Here is a 20172-nt window from a genome sequence, read left to right on the forward strand (position 1 = left end):
AGTAGACCTTATGTGTTCTCATCACACACACACAAATGGTAACTACACTGTATGAATCTTTTAGAATTTATCTAGCAAGTTTTCTGGTTTTTACTAGAAAACTCAAAGAAAAGGGAATTGTATGAGGTGATAGATACGTTAAGTAGTTTGTGGCAATCATTTCACAATGTATACATATATAAAACCATCACCTTGTACACCTAAATATATATAATTTTTGTCAATCATACTTCAATAAAGTTGGAGGGAAAAAAAAAAGAAACTTACAGAGGAATTCCTTTATCCCAAAATTTCCTAGAGTGGGTGGGGCTGACAGTCGTTCCCCACATTCAGTATGTGATGGGATTATTTTTTCTTTTTTCACTTTTTCCCCTATTAAAAAATTGTGGCAGTATTTTAACTTAGAGGCTTATATATTAAGAACATGTTCTCAACTGAAATAATATTAACAGTAAAAATTCTTGGTGATAACATGTATGTTGCTTTGCTTATTCTTGCAGCATGAAGACAGCGTGTACGATCCCTGAATGGGCTTGTGGGCATATTTAGTCATTCATTTTTGATCAGGAGAAAGAAGACAGCCATCACTTGAAAGGTAAGTAAATATTTCTATGCAGCTTTTTATCATAAAACATTTTCAACCTTACTGAAGAGAGTTAAGAGAACGTACAATGAGTTCCTGCGTATCCACACCTTAGCTTTAACAGTTATTAGCATTTTGTCACATTTTTTGGTATGTGTATATGTTTGTACATTTTTTAGCTGAAACATGTGGAAGTTGCAGACATCATGACATTTTTTCCTAAATTCTTGGGATGCAGCTCTTACAAATAAGGATATTCTCCCCTGAAAGACATCTTAGAACTATGTGACGCAGAACCATTTAATTAAATTTATAGTTTTGTACTGAAGTGTGTAACTGAGTTATGCTTCCTTCATTGTTGATACAAATAAAGTCAGATTAAAAACATTTTTAGGACAGGTGTAGTGGCTCATGCCTGTAATCCGGGCAGTTTGGGAGGTTGAGGGAAATGGATCGCTTGAGCCCAGGAGTTCAAAATCAGCCTAGGCAACAAGGTGAGACCCGTCTCTAGAAAAAATACAAAAAACATTAGCTGGGCATGGTGGGGCACACCTGTGGTCCCAGCTATTCAGCAGGCTGAGGTTGGAGGATCACTTGAGCCCACAAAGTCGAGGCTGCAGTGAGCTGTGATGGAGCCATCGCACTCCAGCCTGGGTAACAGACAAGACCCTGTCTCAAAAAACAAAACCCAAAACCATTTTTAATAGCAAGAACCTGTCTACAAAAAATTAAAAATTTAGCCAGTCATGGTGGCACATGCCTATAGTCCTAGCTACTTGGGAGGTTGAGGTGGGAGGATCACTTGAGCCCAGGAGTTGGAGGGTATAGTCAGCTATGATTATGCCACTGTACTCCAGGCTGGGCGACAGTGAGTCCCACTCTCTCTCTCTCTCTCTTCCTCTGTGTGTGATTATGTAATCTACCCGTCCCTGCCGTGGCTGATGTTTCAAGTTTAGGTCATTGGCTCTGATCACCAGCCTCACCTTCTCCCTGATCAGGATTCACAAGTAGACCAGGGCTGGGCCTGGTGGCTCATGCCTGTAATCCCAGCACTTTGGGAGGCCAAGGTGGGTGTATCATTTGAAGTCAGGAGTTCAAGACCAGCCTGGCCAACATAGTGAAACCCTGTCTCTACTAAAAATACAAAAATTAGCTGAGCGGTAGTGGCATGTGCCAGCAATCCCAGCTACTCGGGAGACTGAGGCAGGAGAGTCACTTGAGCCTGGGAGGTGGAGGTTGTGGTGAGCCGAGATTGTGCCTCTGCAGTCCAGTCTGGGTGACAGAGTGGGACCCTGTCTCAAAAAAAAAAAAAAAAAAACAGTAGACCAGTCTCTGTGCTCCAATGTTATCAAAGGTCTTAGTTGATGTTTTAAACCTAAACTTGTAGGAGAATGTGGAAAGAATATGAGTGGTACTGTGAAGTTGAGGTCATATAGGTTAATATATTAAAATCAGCATTACAGAGATTAAAAATGATTTCCAGCCTCATAATTTGAGTACCTACATTGAAACTTTACTTAAAATCTCAAAGACATGTTCAGCTATGATTACAGTTATAGATTGTTATGCGTTATAGCCAATTACACCATCAGTTATCTGTGGTTTTTGCAAGATGGCTGTCGACTGTTCTCCTTTCCAATCTCAGTTACTATTTATTTATGGTATCTTCCTCAGGTGGTCCCTGTGTATCTAAGTATTGCTTTACAGACATTTGTGTATATAAGGTTGCCTATTTAGAGCATATTTTAAAGGAAGTCTATTTAAGTGAGCCATTGAGGGCAGCAGTGGCTTCTTATACTCTCATTTCTGATTTAGAACAAAAGGTCAGTGATAGCAGTAAAAGTTCTTCAAAAGATACTGGGATTCAGAAGGAGTTGTGTCTGGAATCATGGGTAGCTCAGAATGATTGAGTTTGCTTTTTTATTCTTTGGCCTCTGTATGGTTATGCTTTGAAAAGACGAGGAGGAGTGAGTGGGACTCCACGTGAGGCAAAGGGGACTTTTTGAAGGATGAATGAAGGGAAGACATATGGGGCCCTGTCTAGTCCTACACCACTGAGATATGGTGATTTAAAAAAACTTTCTACTGAAGTAGAAGATACATACAGAAAATAGACATATTATAAGTATATAGCTCAATATAACTCCACAGATTGAACACATCCATGTAACCAGCACCCAGATTAAGAAATAGAGCATGACTAACACAATCTCATGCTTCCTTTTAGACACCTCAGTTGACTCTTAAATAGTTTGGGGATTAGGGGTGCAGTTGAAAATCCAAGTAAAATTTTGTCTCCCTGAAAATGTAACTACTAATAGCCTACTATTGACTGGAAGCCTTACTGACTTACTACATAATGACACACACACACACACACACACACACATTTTTTGAGACAGAGTCTTGCTCTGTTGCCCAGGCTGGAGTGCAGTGGCACAATCTCGGCTCACTGCAACCTCCACCCCCCGGGTTCAAGCGATTCTTCCTCCCGAGTAGCTGGGATTACAGGCACGTGCCACCACGCTGGGCTAATTTTTGTATTTTTAGTAGAGGTGGGGTTTCACCATATTGGCCAGGCTGGTCTCGAACTCCTGACCTGGTGATCCACCCGCCTCGGCCTCCCAAACTGCTGGAATTACAGGTGTGAGCCACTGCGCCCGACCAACGACATATATTTTATGCATTCACAGCATACCTCACATTTCCTTATTTTTTTTTTTTTTCTATTTCTAGGCTCTGTGGTTTATCTGTGAGTTTTTTCAAATTGTTGCAAATCTCCAAAAAATTTTCTAATGTGTTTATTGAAAAAAATCTGCCTTTAAGTGGCCCCTTACAGTTCAAGCCAGTGTTGTTCAAGAGTCAACTGTACCCTTGCTCCATGGATGACTACTCTCTTGACTTCTAGGAGCATAAATTAGTTTTGCATATGTCTTTTCTTTGTGTGTGTGTATGCGTAATATATAACGCAGATTGTACTCTTTCGTGTCTGGCTTCTCTCATTCAACAACATATTAGATTCCTGCATATTATTGCATATAGTTTAGTTATATTACTCATTTTCATTGCTATAGAGCATTCCATTGTGGGAGAACATAGCTATTTATTTATTTTACTGGAGGTGGGTAATTGTTTGGGTTTACCCATCCAGGGCATCCTCCAGAGGAAATGGGAATTAAACAAGGTTTTCTCCTCATCATGGTTATAGTGGAGGTAGTACCAGGTTGTGCCCAGCTTCTGCTGTGATATGAGGGAGGAATCCAGACAGCAGCGAGAAGATTGAGACACACTTGGGAGAATTGGGTGTGGTTTCATCAGTCCTGTGCTGATTCCTGCTGCTCTTCCTGTGACACACCATGTCCCTTCTCACGTCGTTCCCTACTGGCACATGTTTTCTACGTCCTCTTCTCTGCTATTATTACTGTCTCTACAGCCCCTCCAAGGAAACTGTGCAGAACATATCAAACAACAGGCAATCGATGAATATTTAAAGTTCATTAGGTGTTGATATTAAGTGTTAGGTGAGGGGCAAAGAGTTGAATATTTTGGGCTTGCCCTTGAGGAGCCTGTAGTACAGTTATCAATTCACAGGTGTGGCTGTGGGCAACATCCCTGGAAGCCAGCTGTACTGTAGAGTTCAGGGGTGTAAATTCAGAGGCTTACACGGACCAGGCTGGTAACGTGACTGAAATGAATGAGGTTGCTTATAAGGAGTGATGGGCATGGTGGAGAACACATATATATCCTCTGCCCAAATATCAGCCCAACAAACTCTGTCCAACTCAATTTAGCAAGTTCACCACTTTCCAACCTTTAGAGAGTAGAGTCTTCATTATATAATAAGAAAGTGCTCCTCAGAGGATTTGGGTGTTTTTATGGGCAAATTCTGTTTTTATAAATAAAATTTTATTCAAAAAATCATGCTCATTTGTTTGCATATTTTGCTAAAACTGCAGAGTTGAATAGTTGCAAAAGAGACCAGGTTTGATTATTTGCAACAGTGGCCATATGGCTTACAAAGCCTAAAATATTTACCATCTAGCCCTTTATAAAAAAGTTTGCCAACTCCTGCTTTACTTCATAAAAGCAAGGACATAGTAATCATAACCTCTGTAGTCATGTAATAAGCTGAGCCCATTAAATTTAGTGTTAATGTTCTCATTCATGTATTCATCCAACGCATATTTACAGAGTGCCTATTGTATTTCAGGCATAAAATAGTGATAATCAGATATGGTTCTTGGTCTTGAGGAGTTTAAGAGAGGCTCTTCTATCACTTCTTGGCCTTTTGGTTAAGATCAAGTTAGTAAAAGAGTCTCCTATGAATTTGAAATTCCATTTTATGATTGTGCTTTCTATAAATCAAAAATATGACGTCGTGGTGTGGGGGCATCCCCGGTCAGCTCTTCTAGTTATGCAGGTAGTGCATTTCCGTGTGCATCAACCACATGGGGCTTATTCTCAGCATAGCAGTTTTTAGAATAAGAAGTATAATATGGAAATGAACTACACATCCTCAATTTGAAACTACTATGTCAGCTATCTTTATTAATTTTATAAACTTGATAAACACTCTACATAATTTGATTTTTTGCTTCAGTAATGAAGAGGATGTAATGTGATGTTTGCACAATTACTGTAGTTTTAAATGTCCTAATTGTTTACATATGGTAATGCCAGAGTGTTTGAAGGTAGCCATGTCTGGAGAAGGGCTGATGGGTTTTGAAGTGCTTACTAAAGCAAGCCAAGCGGACGGCCAGTCTTGTGCTACTTTAATAATAAACCTCAAAAGAAACAACAGCCAACCAAGTTAATAGAGTTTGGATAATAAAGTTGGGAGTGCAACATAACAAATTAATCTGTCTCTGTTCGTGTGCTTATCTATTTGCTTATCAAAGTCATAAAAGTTTGTTTCTTCTTAATAGGAGGATATAGGTGCATTGTAATGAACATATAAAATATAGAAGTTTTTTTTACAATAAGGAATTTGAAACTTGTTTTTAACGTCTTTTAAACCTGTGTAGCATTTTCATATGTGCTTGTATATGTATTATGGGTGAACACTGGGGCTGTGAGTGACTGCCCATTCACCACCCCTAGACTGTCCTCAGACCAATGTAAAGGAAGCAAGTTAAACAATATCAGTGAGCCATCTTCAGCCACGATGGCTGCATCATTGCCTTCTTCCAGCCTGAGAGGTCTTTCAGGAAGTGGGAATTTGTTTGGATATTGTAGTTGCAGTTATTTAGCTATGTGCGGTAATTCAAAGATGTGAAATGCAGGAAGCCCTGGTCATACTTACACATGGATTTGGGATCCATCAGACATCAAATGGGATGCTGTTTGTCACCTTTTGAGGCAGTAATCTGGGTGACCCACAGTGCTTTCCTCTGAAATCTTAGGCTTCTGAAGAAACCACAGGGAAGGAATGTGAACTGGTACAATGAATAGCTTAATGAATGTGATGAAAACTCCAAACTGGTTTATTGTCAAAATTAATAAAGTTAAGGTGTAGTTGATCTTCTTTTTTTTTTTTTTTTTTTTGAGACAGAGTCTCCCACTGTCGCCCAGGCTGGAGTGCAGTGGCACGATCTCCACTCACTACAACCTCTGCCTCCTGGGTTCAAGCGATTCTCCTGCTTCAGCCTCCCGAGTAGCTGGGATTAAAGGCACCTGCCACCATGCCCGGCTAATTTTTTGTATTTTTAGTAGAGATGGGGTTTCACTATATTGGCCAGGCTGGTCTTGAACTCCTGACCACGTGATCCTCCCCTCTTGGCCTCCCAAAGTGCTGGGAATAGAGGTGTGAGCCACTGCTCCCGGCCAATCTTCTTCAGGAGGACGAAATGATTTATAGCCATTCATGTCTTCTACTTTTGGTGTTTAAAATGTTTTAAAGAATTCAATCCTATTATTTTTAGTAATTCTATATAGATAGTTGTTTAGAGGAAAAACAAGAATTGAGAAGGCTGAGAAAATAAATATCACAGTTGTTTTCTTACAAAGCTGGAAACTGTAGGCTTAGTTCTTTTTATTAAAAATGAAATTTTCTGAAACAAATTTTATGATAGGCCAAATCCCTTGTTCTGTGGCATTGGGAAAAATGAAGTCTGTTCTAAATAATGTGGAGTTATCTTGTCAGGAAGTCCAGCCTCAGAATATTGCTTTGTCAAGACTAACCAATTAAAATTTACTTTAATAGTCCTCAAGTTTTATTTTTAGAGAGGAGAAAGTATTGAAGGTATAGGTAAATATAGCTTGATAGAACAGAGTGCCTTGGTTGCAAGTGACAGAAAACCCAATTCAAACTGTCTCAAGTGAAAAAATCCATGGGCTTAAGTAATTGCAAATCTAAGGATTGGATCTGCCTTCAGGAGGGGCTAGACTAAGGATCAAAATGATGTCATGAGGATTCATCTTGGCTACATGTTTTTGGGCTCTGAAGGGAGACTTCTAGCAGCTTCAGGTTTGCTTAATTACAAACAACCTTCCTGGTCATGATGAGTCATGTGCCTCCTGCTGGACCAGTGGCTCTGGCCAGGGATATTGGCCTGTTCCGATTGGATAGCCAGATCATGTGCTTCACTCCAGGGCCTGAGGTCAGCACATCTTCTGCAGAAGATGAAGCATAAATTGATGATAGCTGGGAATGGTTCCCTGTGGAGGTGAATCATGGCAGTTACCAAGAGGATTGGGGGTGCTGGGAGGTACACTGATTATTATGATTATTATTAATGTATCTTATAGTGGTTTGAAAAGCATTTTCAGGTGTATTCTTGTTTGACCTTTGGAGGTATTGGGGAGGCAGCATAAAGAAGTGATAAAAACATGGATTCTGGGGCTAGACTAGATTCAGTTATTAGCTTGCATGAGCTTTTGACCAATTACTTAACCTCTTTGTATCTCAATTTTCTCAGATGTGCAATGGGGATAAAGGTATTTACCTAAAAGAGTTCTGAGAAGGATCAAATTAATGGGCATTTGCAGGGCACTTAGAATAGTGCCTCATGCACGCTAGCCTCTCTATCCCTTGTTATTACTGTTAAACTTTAAAGTTGTTCTGCTGGCAGGGAAGCAAGTGTCCTCTTCATTTGACAGACGAGGACGTTCAGACTCACACGTCCTGTAAGAGTCAACACTGGTTTGGACCTGACTTCTTCCCTGTACCCACACTTGCCTCTGTGTTATGATTGTGGGGCATTTGGGTTAGTAATAAATGAAGGAAGCAGAGAGGGAAAAAGCACTAGAAAGCAAGCCTGTGTGTACAAGAAAGGCAGTGTTTCTTGTACTTGAATAAGATTGTTTCTTCAACTTGAATGTTGGCCTTAGCTTCCCGCATGAAGGGTGCCCCCAGGAACATTTAAGGGAACATTCCTAAGAAGAAATTGTTCCATCCTGCTGGGCACATGCTTGGGAAAATCAACCATATCCAGGGTGGGCACTTGCTTGGGAAATGTTTGCTGATGGTTTAATCAGATCCAGTATTCTGAGTTTCAGAGGAGACAAAGCTTTTTGTGGTCGGGAGGTGACTTGAACCCGTCAATATGGTGTGAGGACAGAATTACTGACTCTGAGAGGTTTGGACCACTGCAGAGTGCTGCTCTCATAACCACCAGCAAGTTCTGTCTACAAACAGATGCCATTTTCCTCATTAGGAATATTTTCCTACAGTTGTTGAGAATGTTTTATGGGGAAATTATTCAAATGACTTAATGAAGGAGATTTTTTTTCTCGAGACTCAGATGTTGGTATGGCCCAGACATCTAGGGAGGGTCTTGTTGCTCTCTGAGGACAACAGTGATTTCTTCATTAAGTAAGTATTACTTACTGTGGACTCAGGACACTGAAAGCTTAAAGTATTTGTGAGTAATCTCTGATACGCTCCTAAGCTATGCAGTTATGAAAGCAAGGAAAAACTTAGCAGAAAACACAATTTTGGTGCTCTCTGCTGTGCTTTTGAGGAAAAATGGTTTTTGCCATTCAGCATTCACAAAGCTTGCTGGAGGGCCAGAGCTGCTTCTTCACTGCAGGACAGGCTCTGCCCTGCAGTAGCTGTTTCCTTGAGGACGGCCACTGTGCTTGGGATGTGGGAGTCTGAGATATTTCATAAATGGATCATGGCTTTGTGTTGGGGTCTGCGTGTTTCCTAAACAAAGGAATGAACACACAAGACAGCACAAGACAAGACAAACATGGCGGCCGCCGCAATGGCGTGTGCTCTGCTTTATTTTATACAGTCGTTTGTGGAATGTTGCCAAGTCACAAGACACATTGTTGTTTTTCTGACCTTTCCCTGACTTTCTGGATTTTCAAGATGTTTACACATAAACGAGCCCCCAGGGTCTGCTGTTTGCAGCTGGCTCCTTTGTCCTCCCTGTTTGCAGGGAAGGAACACCCTGCTTCGTTTGCAAGAGCAGGACTTACCGGGAACGCCCTGCTTCGTTTGCAAGAGCAGGACTTATCGGGAATGTCTCGTTTGCGAGCCCGTAGTCCGTAGTCCTCTACACTTTGTCTTGTTTTCAATTTATTTTGACAAGACATTGTTTACCATGTAGATGTTTTTAAGAACTTCACCTGTGAGTCCTGCATTACCTGCATTATCTGGACACATCTCATTGTTTTTGTTGTTTCTTTAGATGGAGGATGTGGTATCTGAGTATTGATTCCCACACCTGGCTTTACAATGACGTTTATATTCCAAAGAGCAACACCTATTCAGAGAATAAAGGGATTAGCTACTTATTCTAGAGAAATGATCCTAGGTTTGCCAAATATTTGTGGGAATTATAATAGATTCTTAGATGTAATCCCACTTATTTTGTTCTTAGCTCCTTGGGAGTCTTTTACCTTGCTGCATGGTCAGGGATTGAATATTAATAGTTCCTTCATTGCCCTTAACCTGACCCCATTTTATATCTGAGAAAGCAAGGTCAACCTTATTTCCTGTAATGTCAGCAACAAAAGCAACAGCATTATTATTCATTATGTGATAAGCACCACTCAGTTCTTTCATTGGTTATCCTATTTCATATTCTCCAGAATTCTGTGATCATTATTCTATAGATGAGGAAATTGAGGTATAACCTGTGGCCTCAGGATATGGCTGAGTGGCACAGGTCTGCTCTTAGCATCACAGACACTGTACTGCTGACTGGTGTGGCCAGTGTCCAGTCCAGGGTCTCTACCACTGGCTGCACATTAGAATCACCCTGAGGGATTTTCAAAACACTGAATGTGCAGTTGCATAACTCCCCACCCCTTACATTCTTGTTTACTTGGTCTAGGGTCTCAGTGGAGGTTGCTGTGCATTCAGTACTGAGAATATTTTTGAACTAGAGCAATAGCTCTTAAAATTTGGTTCCTGGGATGGCAATATCAGGTAACTTGTTAGAAGAAGAAATTCTCAGGCCCCACCCAGACCTACTGAATTGAAATTCTGGGGGTAGGGTGTAGTGATCAGTGTTTTAACAAGTCTTCTAGGTGATTCTTTTTTAAAAAAATATTGTAGTAAAAACCAACAACATAAAATTTGCCATCTTAACTGTTTTTAAGTGTATGATTCACTAGCGTTAAGCACGTTCATATTGTTGTGCAACAGATCTCCAGAACTTTTTCACCTTGCAAATCTGAAACTTCATACCCATTGAAACCTGTTAAACAACTCCCTTTCTCTCCCTCCTGTAACCCCTGGTAGGAACCATTCTGCTTTTTGTTTTCATGAACTTGACTACGTCACATACTTTGTCTAGATGGAACTCCAAGTGATTCTTAGGCATGTTCAAGTGTGAGAGCCATTGAACTCCAAAACTCGATTTGGCTCATCTCTCTGTAGTTGCCCACTCACATCATTAATATCAACCATATTGTAAATCCCGCACTCCTCTGCATGCCCTACTCTCTCTAGTCCTGTGTCTGTCACCTTGTTGTTCTGTCACTTTGATCAAGTTACTTAATTTCCCTGAGGTGATTCCCTTGTCTCTATAAGTGAGGGTTGGGGGGTTTGCGGGGGGGTGGCGGGGACCCTAACTTGCAGAGCTGTGGTAAATGTTAAATGATTAGACACTTGTGAAAGTAATTTGTAAGTTGTCAGGTGGTATAATAAAGAAATGTTAGGTATAGCTTGTAAATGTCGTCTCTTTTTAAATTGTAGGTTTTGTTTTTATTGCAGTCATACACCTTTGTTTTTTTAAAGGATTCCATAGTTCCACAAGGCCTCTTGCGAAAGACTTAAGTTCCTGTTGTGCTTGTTTCTCTTCCTCCTCCACCATTTCTTATCTGGTGTTTACAGTGTGTAAACAGGATTCACAGATGTGCTGGGTAATGTAGTATAGTTCGATTACTTTAAATTTTCTGCACACACACAAATTGTGTTTTCCTTGGATTTAGTAATTGTGTCTTTTAAAGTTTTTCTATGCACTCACCACTACTTTAACCACAAACAGCCTTCTATGTGAATTTCCTCTTAATATTTTAAGCCATATCAGCTATCTTATCAATTACATCTTGGAGAAATCTTACCTGGAGTCTTACGCTTTGCTCTAATCCAGACCACTTGCCACTTGCTCTCTAGGCCTGCTGTGCACCACATCTTGGGATCCTCTCTTTAATACTTTTCTGGGAATTTCTTGTATCTTACCTATGTATTGGATTCCCAATTTCCCTCATCCCATATTCTCTTCTTTCTTGGTTTACCCCTGTATTTGGATGGAGCACATTTTCTGGAAGTGTCCTAGAAAATTTCATATGGGAGGTAAGACTTTTGAGTTGTTATATATCTGAGACTGTCACTTTCACATTTAATTTATAGCATGGCTGGGGATAGAATTGTTTTAAATCACTGAGATAGAAAGGTTTTAAATCACTGAGCTTCAGAATGGTGAAGACATTGCTCATTATCTTTTAGTATCTAGTATTGATTTTGAGAAGGCTAAGACTGTCTCCCAGTCCTTTGTAGGTGACTTCATTTTTCTTCCTTTTTTTCTCTCGGGTTTTTAGTTCTTCTCTTTATTTTCAGTGTTCTGAAATTTCATAATATTCCTTGGTGAGGTCTATTTTCATTGCTTGGAAACTTGAATCGTTCACTTTTAGAAATTTTCTTGAAATGTATCATTGTTGAATTCCCCCCTCTGTTTTCTCTGTTCTTTCTTTTTGGAATTCTATTAGATGTTGACTTACTGCCTTCTGACAGCCTTACCTTTTCTTCTGCTTTTCACATCTGCTTTTCAGCTGTATTCTTAGGATATTTCCTACGTTTACCTTGTAATCCTTCTATTCAATTTTTCATGTTTGTTATAATTTTTTTAAAAAATTTCTGACAGTTTTTAAATTCTCTGATTGCTTTTATTGTATAGAATCGTACTATTTCATGAAAGTATTTTCTTTTAGTTCTCTGAGGAGGTTAATGATTATTTTTTAAGCTTTTTTGCATGTTTTCTATTTCCGTCAAGTTGCTTTTTTCCTCTGTTTCTGTCCTTCATGTTAGATATTTTCTTTATGATCTTTGAATGTCCATTCATGATTAAGAATGTGGCTTTACAGACTGGAAGATGTGGCTTCTTTGGGCCTAAGTTAGTTGCTATCATCTATCAGATTTCCAGCTTTAAAAAGCTTAACATTTTAATCTTTGCTCCTATTGTCTTTGTCCTTGTAGATTTATGCATTTAAAAAGAAATGATTTTGTGGTATTGGGGTTTTAGGAGGGAGAGGAGCTGAATATGTGTGTTCATCCACTGTCTTTAACTGGAAGTCAATATAGAAGTCTTAAAAAAAAAATCCAGGTCAGAATGTGTAACGCTGGCATTTGCTCAGACACATACCTGCAGTGGTGAGCATTAGCGTGGTGTTCTTTTATTTTTTAAAACATGGTATATATTTAGATGGTCTCAGAAGAGATCTTGACTTTCTTGCTAACTGTGCAGCAGCTGCTTCTTTTTCTCAGCTAAGAGCTTTTCTTTCAGGTGTTAAAATACCAATAAATTTATAAATGATAATTGGGCCTTGTGATAAAAAATAAGAATTGTAGAAAAAAAAATCCTTATTGATGTTCCTGAAAGGAATTTTCCAAGGGTAAGCATATAATCCTTAGATTACAATGCAGCTGACACATTAAGTCTTCTTACATGAAAAGCTGAATTAATAGGTTTTAATGCCATTTGCCCTTGACCACACACAAAGGGCATTCCCGCAGGCTAAAGAGACTGAACATAAATACAGCAAAGTGAGCGGGGCTGTATTTTGATCCCTTGTAAATGCTTCAACGAAGCATTCAGGCTCAGACCATCAGAGAATAGGTAAAAAGCTACTGTTAGCCTTTCTGATAGCAGGTCTCTGCAAAAATTAGTCAGTTTTAGGAGAGCAGAGCGGTTCTTTTACTATAAGCTAACTGACCTTGGATTATTTCATGATCTGCTTCTTGAGGTGATAAGCTCAGTTGCTTCTTGCCTTTTCTGAATGTTGGATGTATCCTCTGTCAAATACCAATCCTTCCTTCTAGCTTACTGGAGCACAACCCCTCAGATGAGTGCCTTAGTTATTGTGTAGTAACCAAGATGGTCATTTCTGGCTCTGGCACTGATTAGATAACAGAGGTCCCCTTCATAAGCTTCGCAGCTCTGTGCAGTAGCAGCCCTTTAATAGCTGTAACTTCACCACTGGGAAAGGAAAGGAAAGCTTCTCTGCTTTCATGCTGATTGCTATGGAAGCGTGCCCAAGATACTTCCCCTTGGATGTACAGGGCTGTATGCAAAACAGAGAAATTGCTTTCCACTTAAAAGCATTGGCCTGTTATTACTCTATGAACCTTTGAGGAAATCAGATTCAGAGGTTTCCTAAATATAGAAAGTTCCTTTCTCTCTTGTTATTAAAGCCGCAAACAATCTAGGGGTAATTTTTTGTATTATTTTCAGGTTGCACTAAAATTAAGAGGAAGGACAGCACTGCAGAGATGCCTGGATGTTTGTTGGGTTTCTTAAAAGGACTAAATATAAATAAATTATGAATTCTTGCACATTAGGAAAGGGACCCTTTTTTTGTTTGTTTAATTAGCTACTCCTCCCTTTCTCTGTACTTGTTTTATGTCTTCTGCATGCTCTCAAAATCTGTCTTCTTGTTCCTAATGTATACGGTATTGAAATGAACTGTAGGAGCTATGTCCATTACTTAGAAGACATAGACAAGGGTTTTTATTGCTAAGAGGGAGCCATGCAGAAGATGACAAATTAACTGATTATCACCCAGCTTGGGTTTGCCTGAGCTGTGTCATCCCCGTTGATCATCATGGTTGCTGCCTCTGCCACAAGTGCACTTTTAAAGCTCCAGCCCAAGCAAGTTACCCCTAGCTTAACAGAAGCCGCCTGAGTCTTCCAAAAGACTCCACTGAATTCTAAGGGTCAGCCAAAGAAACTAAACCTTTTTTTTATGAAAAAGAAAACTATCACTATTCTTTGTAGAAGCTACTAGTTTCTGATCTTGCCTAGAACTAGTTCACTCCCAGGGCTTTAAGTACCAGCTCTATGCAGTATTTATAGATGACACGATAAAAGAGCCAAGAAAGAACCAAATACTTACAGTTTCCAAGTGGATTTATGGTTGCCCACAGGACAACCATTGCTTAACATTCTTTTCTTTTGCCACCGTGGTGTTGGCACTTTGTGTGTGGCAATTATAATTTGGATTCTTTAACACACTTCTGTTGGCAGAAGCTTATGTATATACATTGTGGTGCAGTGGGTGACATCAGAAGTGCTCTCAGGCAATGAAGGGTTGCACTTATGACATAGATGATTTTCTGATTCAAAACATTTGTGAGCTATTATGAGACAGACAACAGTCTTGTCATTAGTCATTTGAGATTGTCATAAATAGGCCCCTCATCTAGTTGAGAATTCACGTACCCAGCTTTTCTATGGGAAAAATTGTTCTTCAGACAGAGCGTGAATGAAATATTCTATCTATTATGGGACTCCCCGTGCTTTTGGAGGGGGATGAGAAGAAAGGGTGGCATTTATGGAATTTGGCTATTCTGCCAAAAGGGGCATGCTCCTCCAGTGGCAGCTGTGGTGGCTGCTGGGAGGAAAGTGGGGACAAGGGTGACTCTGAGATGAGTGTGCCCGATGAGGGGCTTCAGAGGTTGCTGGCTTTTCACAAGAGACCTCAGTATATAACACCTATGTGGAGGTCACAGTTATGACATTATCTAAGAGATTTACTGTTGGGTCTATAATGAGGATGAACTGGCCATTGTGTTTAAAGAAGTTGGGTCTCACCTGCAGGGTGAGCTTCCTCAGCACATTCATTACCTCTCTTCTCAGTGGGTACCTCATGGATCAGAAGCTGGGGCCGAGTGAAAGTGTAAGGTGGTTGGTGTGGTTCCCATCTCCTGCTTGTCTTTTGCTGGCAAAGTGTCTGCAGGTCCCACTCTCTAACATGGGAAGTGATGCTGGAGGGAAAGGAAGAGGCAAGGCAGATACTGCTGAGATGGGTGCTGTAGTGGACATAGCTCAGGCAGGATGCCAATGGGGCTAGGGTTCTGGGAGTAAAACAGCTCTGGGACGATCAGAAACATGTGTTAACATGAACAGTTATACTTCTTTGCTTTTTTTCTCTTTTGATTTTCTGTGGAACTTAAAAAGCCTTTCAGAAGGTATTGGAAAGGTTTTTGTTTATGCTTGCACCATAGCTTTCTTGCTTTTGTTTTTTTCCCTAGCCTTATTGAGGTATAATTTGTATACAAAAACCTTCACATAATTAATGTATACAATTTGATGAGTTTGGACATATGTATACACTTGTATTACCACCACCACAGTTGAGATAATAAACATACCCATCACCTCACCTCTAAAAGTTTCCTGTGTCCTGTGTGTGGGGGGAGGACGGTGATGGGGGTAAGAACACTTAATGTGAGATACACCCTCTTTTTAAAATTTATTTATTTTTTGAGACAGCATCTCAGTGTCACCCAGGTTGGAATGCAGTGGCACGATCATGGCTCACTGCAGTCTGAAACTCCTGGGGTCAAGAGATCCTCCTGCCTCAGCTTCCCAGGTAACTACAGGTGTACACCACCACACGTGGCTAATTTTTTTATTTTATAGAGATGGGGTCTTGCTAGGTTGCCTAGGCTGGTCTCGAACTCCTTGCCTCATGTGATCCACCCACCATAGCCTTCTAAAGCATTGGGATTATAGGCGTGAGCCACTGTGCCTGGCCCAGATATACCTTCTTAAATTTTTAAGTACATAATGTCTTATCGTTAACTATAGGCACTATGTTGTACACTGTGTTGTACTATGTATGGAACTTACTCATTTCATTTCGTATGTAACTTCATATCTATAGAACAACAGCTGCCCATATCCACCCCCGTTCCCTGGTAATCATGTAATATTTGCCCTTCTGTGACTGACTTATTTCATTTAACATACATCTTTCACGTCTATCCATGTTGTTTCACATGGTTGAATTTTCTTCTTTTTTAAGGCTGAGTAATACTTTGTTATATGTATATACCACATTTTCTTTTTAAAATGTTTATTCTTTTAATTGACATATAATAATTATTTGTACTTCTGGGATACATAGTGAGATTTCAATACATATAATGTGTTGTGATCAGATCAGGGTAATTAGCATATTCATCATTTGAAACATTTGTCATTTCTTTGTGTTGGGAACATTCAACATCTTCCTACAGTACCACATTTTTCTTTATCCATTCATCTGTTGATGGACGTTTGTGTTGTTTCCATATCCTGGCTGTTGTGAATAATGTTGTGATAAACATGAACATGCAGGTATCTCCTTGAGATCCTGATTTCACTTCTTTTGTATATATACCCACAAGTGGGATCACTGGGTCATATGGCAGTTAGTTTTTAACTTTTTGAGAAATCTCTATCTTGCTTTCTATAGCAGTTGCAATTTACATTCCCACCAGTAGTGTGCAAGGGTTCCAACTTCTCCCTGACCTTACTAGCACTTGTTATCTTTTGTCTTTTAAATAATAGCTATCTCACAGGTGTGAGGTGATATCTCATTGTGGTTTTGATTTACATTTCCCTGATGATTAGTGATGTTGAGCATTTCTTCATAAACCTCTTGGCTATTTGGATGTCTTCTTTGGAGATATGTCTGTTCAATGCTCATTTTAAAATTGGGTTATTTGTTTTTATTGCTATTGAGTTTTTGGAGTTCTTTATATGTAATAGATATTAATCTTTTTTCAGATAAAAGGTTTGCAAATATTTCCCCCATTCCATAGGTTGCCTTTTCACTTTGTTGATTCTTTTCTTTGCTGTATAAAACCATATCTATTTTTGCTTTTCTTACCTGTGCTTTTGGTGTTATATCCAAGGAATCACTGCCAAATCTAATATCAAGAAACTTCCCCACTATGTTTTCTTCTAAGAATTGTATAGTTTCAGATCTTATGTTCAAATCCTTAATCCATTTTGAATAAATTTTTGTGTATGATATAAGACATGGTTCAATTCCATTCTTTTGAATATGGATATCCAGCTTTCCCAGCACCCTTTATTGAAGAGACTATCCTTGCCCCATTGTGTGTTCTTGGCACCTTTCTTGAAGATCAATTGGCTATATGTACATGGGTTTATTTCTGGGTTGTCTATTCTGTTCTATTGATCTGTATGTTTATCTTTATACCAGTACCACAATGTTTTGATTACTGTAACTTTGTAATATATTTTGAGATCACAAAGTGTGATATTTCCAGCTTTGTTCTTTGTTTTTCTTGCTTAAAATTCTTTTGACTATTTGGGGCCTTTTGTGGTTCATACACATTTTAGAATTTTTTTTTTCTATTCCTGTAAAAAATTATCTTTGGGAATTTGATCAGGATTACATTGAACCTGTACATTGCTTTGGGTAATACAGACATTTTAGCAATATTAATTCTTCCTATCCATGAATACATGAAATCTTTACATTTATAAGCAAAGTTTTATAGTTTTATGTACAAGTCTGTTACTTCCTAGGTTAGGTTTATTTCTAAGCATTTTATTTTATTTGATGCTACTGTAAATGAGTTGTTCTCTTAGTTTCCTTTTTGGATTGTTTTATTGGTGTACAGAAATACAACTCTTCTTTTGTATTGAATTCATTTATTCTAACAGTTTTTTGGTGGGATCTTTAGGGTTTTCTACGTATAAGATTATGTTATCTGCAAACAGTTTTACATTGGATACCTTTTATATCTTTTTCTTGCCTCATTGGTCTGGCTGAGACCTCTAGTACCATATTAAATAGAAGTAGTGAGTGTGGGGCATTCTTATGTGTTCCAGATTTTAGAGGAAAAGCTTTCAGTTTTTCTCCATTGAGTATGATGTTAGCTATGGGCTTTTCATGTATGACCCTTATTTTATTGGGGTAAGTTATACTTAATTTGACAGTTTTTATGGTGAAATTTAAAACATCCTGTTGAATTTCGTTAGATGCTTTTTCTGCAGCTATTGAGATGATCATGTGATTTGGGCCAGAACTTTCAGGGTACATAGAATGTTTACCCTGGTGCAGCAGTGATAATAGGGACAGGAAGTTCTGAGAGGAAAGCTAGTCTAAGGGTGCTAGGTCTTCTGGAGGGTTCTCTCTTGGTGTCAAAAACCCTGATTTATATTCTGTTTTAAATAATGCAGATGAGACAGGTTCTATAATTTATTTCATTACTATATAAATACAAAAAGGATCTTTTTCTAACTAATAGCCTTTCACAATTTATGTGTATTTGGTTTTTAAAAATCAAGCAACATAGGCATCTTTGCAGTACAGTGTTTTCTGTTTATTTTGGCAAGGTCATAGACTCATAGTTTTAGAAATGAAAACTGTTCTTCAAATACATTCTTATGCAAAAACTCAGTGTACAAAACAGATGATCGTGGAACTGCTGGGGTGGTAGGGTCCCTCCCATTACCCCCTCCTCTCTTTCTCCTTTCTTTCCCCAAGCCGTCTCCCACCTCCTCTACCGTAACAACTGAAGAGACTTTGACAACACTGCAGAGCACATTTGAAACAGTGAATTCTGTCATTTCACAGGCAAGGAATTGTGAATTTTTTAGGTGTCGCAAATGGATGAGAGTGTAAGAGAACAAGCAGCAGGTGGAGATTTACCTCTTTACCACACTTCCCCTCACAAAAGGAGGGCAGCATAGACTCTGATTCCTCAATTATCTGGAAAACCTGTGGTGGTTGGGTTACCTTGTACACTACAGTATTCTAGTATCCTTGGTTACAAAGCTAACTCCAGGTAGTTTCAGAAGTTGCTTCATTTTGCCTAGAAGAAGGGACACAACCCTGCAGGAGGTGGCCTTTGTCCTGGGTCCTGGACATACAGAATACAGTATGGTCAGGGGCCAGAGAATACCTGATACAATTATCTTCCTAGTTAAAGAGATAGGTGGCTGACCTTGTGGTCAGAACTATTACAAGACACAGGGTGGTAGATTCTCTCTGATTTCCCTTTGTTGGTCTTCAGTTGTCATTAGAACCTTCTTTGGTGATGTGTAAGAGCCCAAGTTCTGAAACAGATGGGACAGATCTGGGTGCAGTTGCTGTGACTGTGACCATATCAAAGTTACTTAACCTTCTAAACTCCTATTTTTCTTACCTGCAAAATGAGGATGTCATTTGCTTTGGAGTGATTTTAAGGATTAAATGAGATTATTTGTATGTGTGCATGTACTTGTGTGTGTATTTACATATTCACAAGATTTCTATATATAAATATTGGTTTTACACCCATATAAATATACAGATTTTTATATCTGTTATATATATGTGTATATATATGCACATTAGATATGTCTGGTGCTTAAGTACATGCCTGACACATAGTATGCATTAAAGATACAGCAGATGTTACTATCATACTATTATGTATTACTATATTATTCTGTAAGTATACTCAAGTATTGTGATGTGCTGGATACTATGTGGTGCCACTCTCCATGTGCCAGCCTCCCAGATACAGCAGCACTCACTGCAGGAAATGGAAAAGGTGCCAGGCTTTGCTTAAATTGTATCCATTCCAATTTGCTTTCCTTAGTTCATATCCTTCTGAGTCTTAAGCCTTTGTCTTTTCTTAATGACCACTGCATTCCCTTAAAGTCTTAACTATTGAAATTGATATTGGTCCGTTCATGACATTTCTAGGGGAGGGAATGTGAGCCGCCTGGGCAATAGCAAAGTAGCCTCCTGCAGATGTATTTTCTTAATCTTTTTACTTATTTAAGTTTGCTTTTCCTTCATGGACACTAAAGGAGAAAGCATTTGTTTATAAAAAAATTTATTAGACAGCTATTGGTTATTCTATATCTTGCTAGTAATTTGATTAGAACTTTGGTCAACAAGGGATAACAAGTGTTTGCAGTTGGACTTGGTAAAATTCTTGCCAGAGGCGAAGACTGTCTTGGCAGTTAGCTTACCCAGAGGATCGTGGATAGAATCAGTTTCTTTTACCATTTAATATATTTTAATTTATTTTATTTTTAAATTTATTATTTTGTTTTTTAAAGATGGGGTCTCTCTGTTGCCCGATGACCAGGCTGGAGTGCAGTAGCGTGATCATAGCTCTC

General features: G+C 39.1%; 1 protein-coding gene and 1 non-coding gene across 5 annotated transcripts in view; both read left to right on the forward strand.

The window, feature by feature from the left end:
• SGMS1 (sphingomyelin synthase 1) overlaps positions 1-20172 on the forward strand; it is a 318863-nt gene that overhangs the window by 35854 nt on the left and 262837 nt on the right. For all 4 annotated transcript variants that reach the window (XM_023225165.1, XM_023225166.2, XM_023225163.2 and 1 more), the window contains exon 2: positions 501-595. The gene's annotated coding sequence lies outside the window, so the exon portion shown is untranslated. The remainder of the gene's footprint in view (positions 1-500; positions 596-20172) is intronic.
• LOC111551340 lies at positions 46-106 on the forward strand. The gene has a single exon (XR_002734326.1). It is a non-coding gene; the product is annotated as a U7 small nuclear RNA (small nuclear RNA).

The sequence above is a fragment of the Piliocolobus tephrosceles genome, chromosome 9 (assembly GCF_002776525.5).
Source record: "Piliocolobus tephrosceles isolate RC106 chromosome 9, ASM277652v3, whole genome shotgun sequence".
Classification (NCBI taxonomy): Eukaryota; Metazoa; Chordata; class Mammalia; order Primates; family Cercopithecidae; genus Piliocolobus; species Piliocolobus tephrosceles.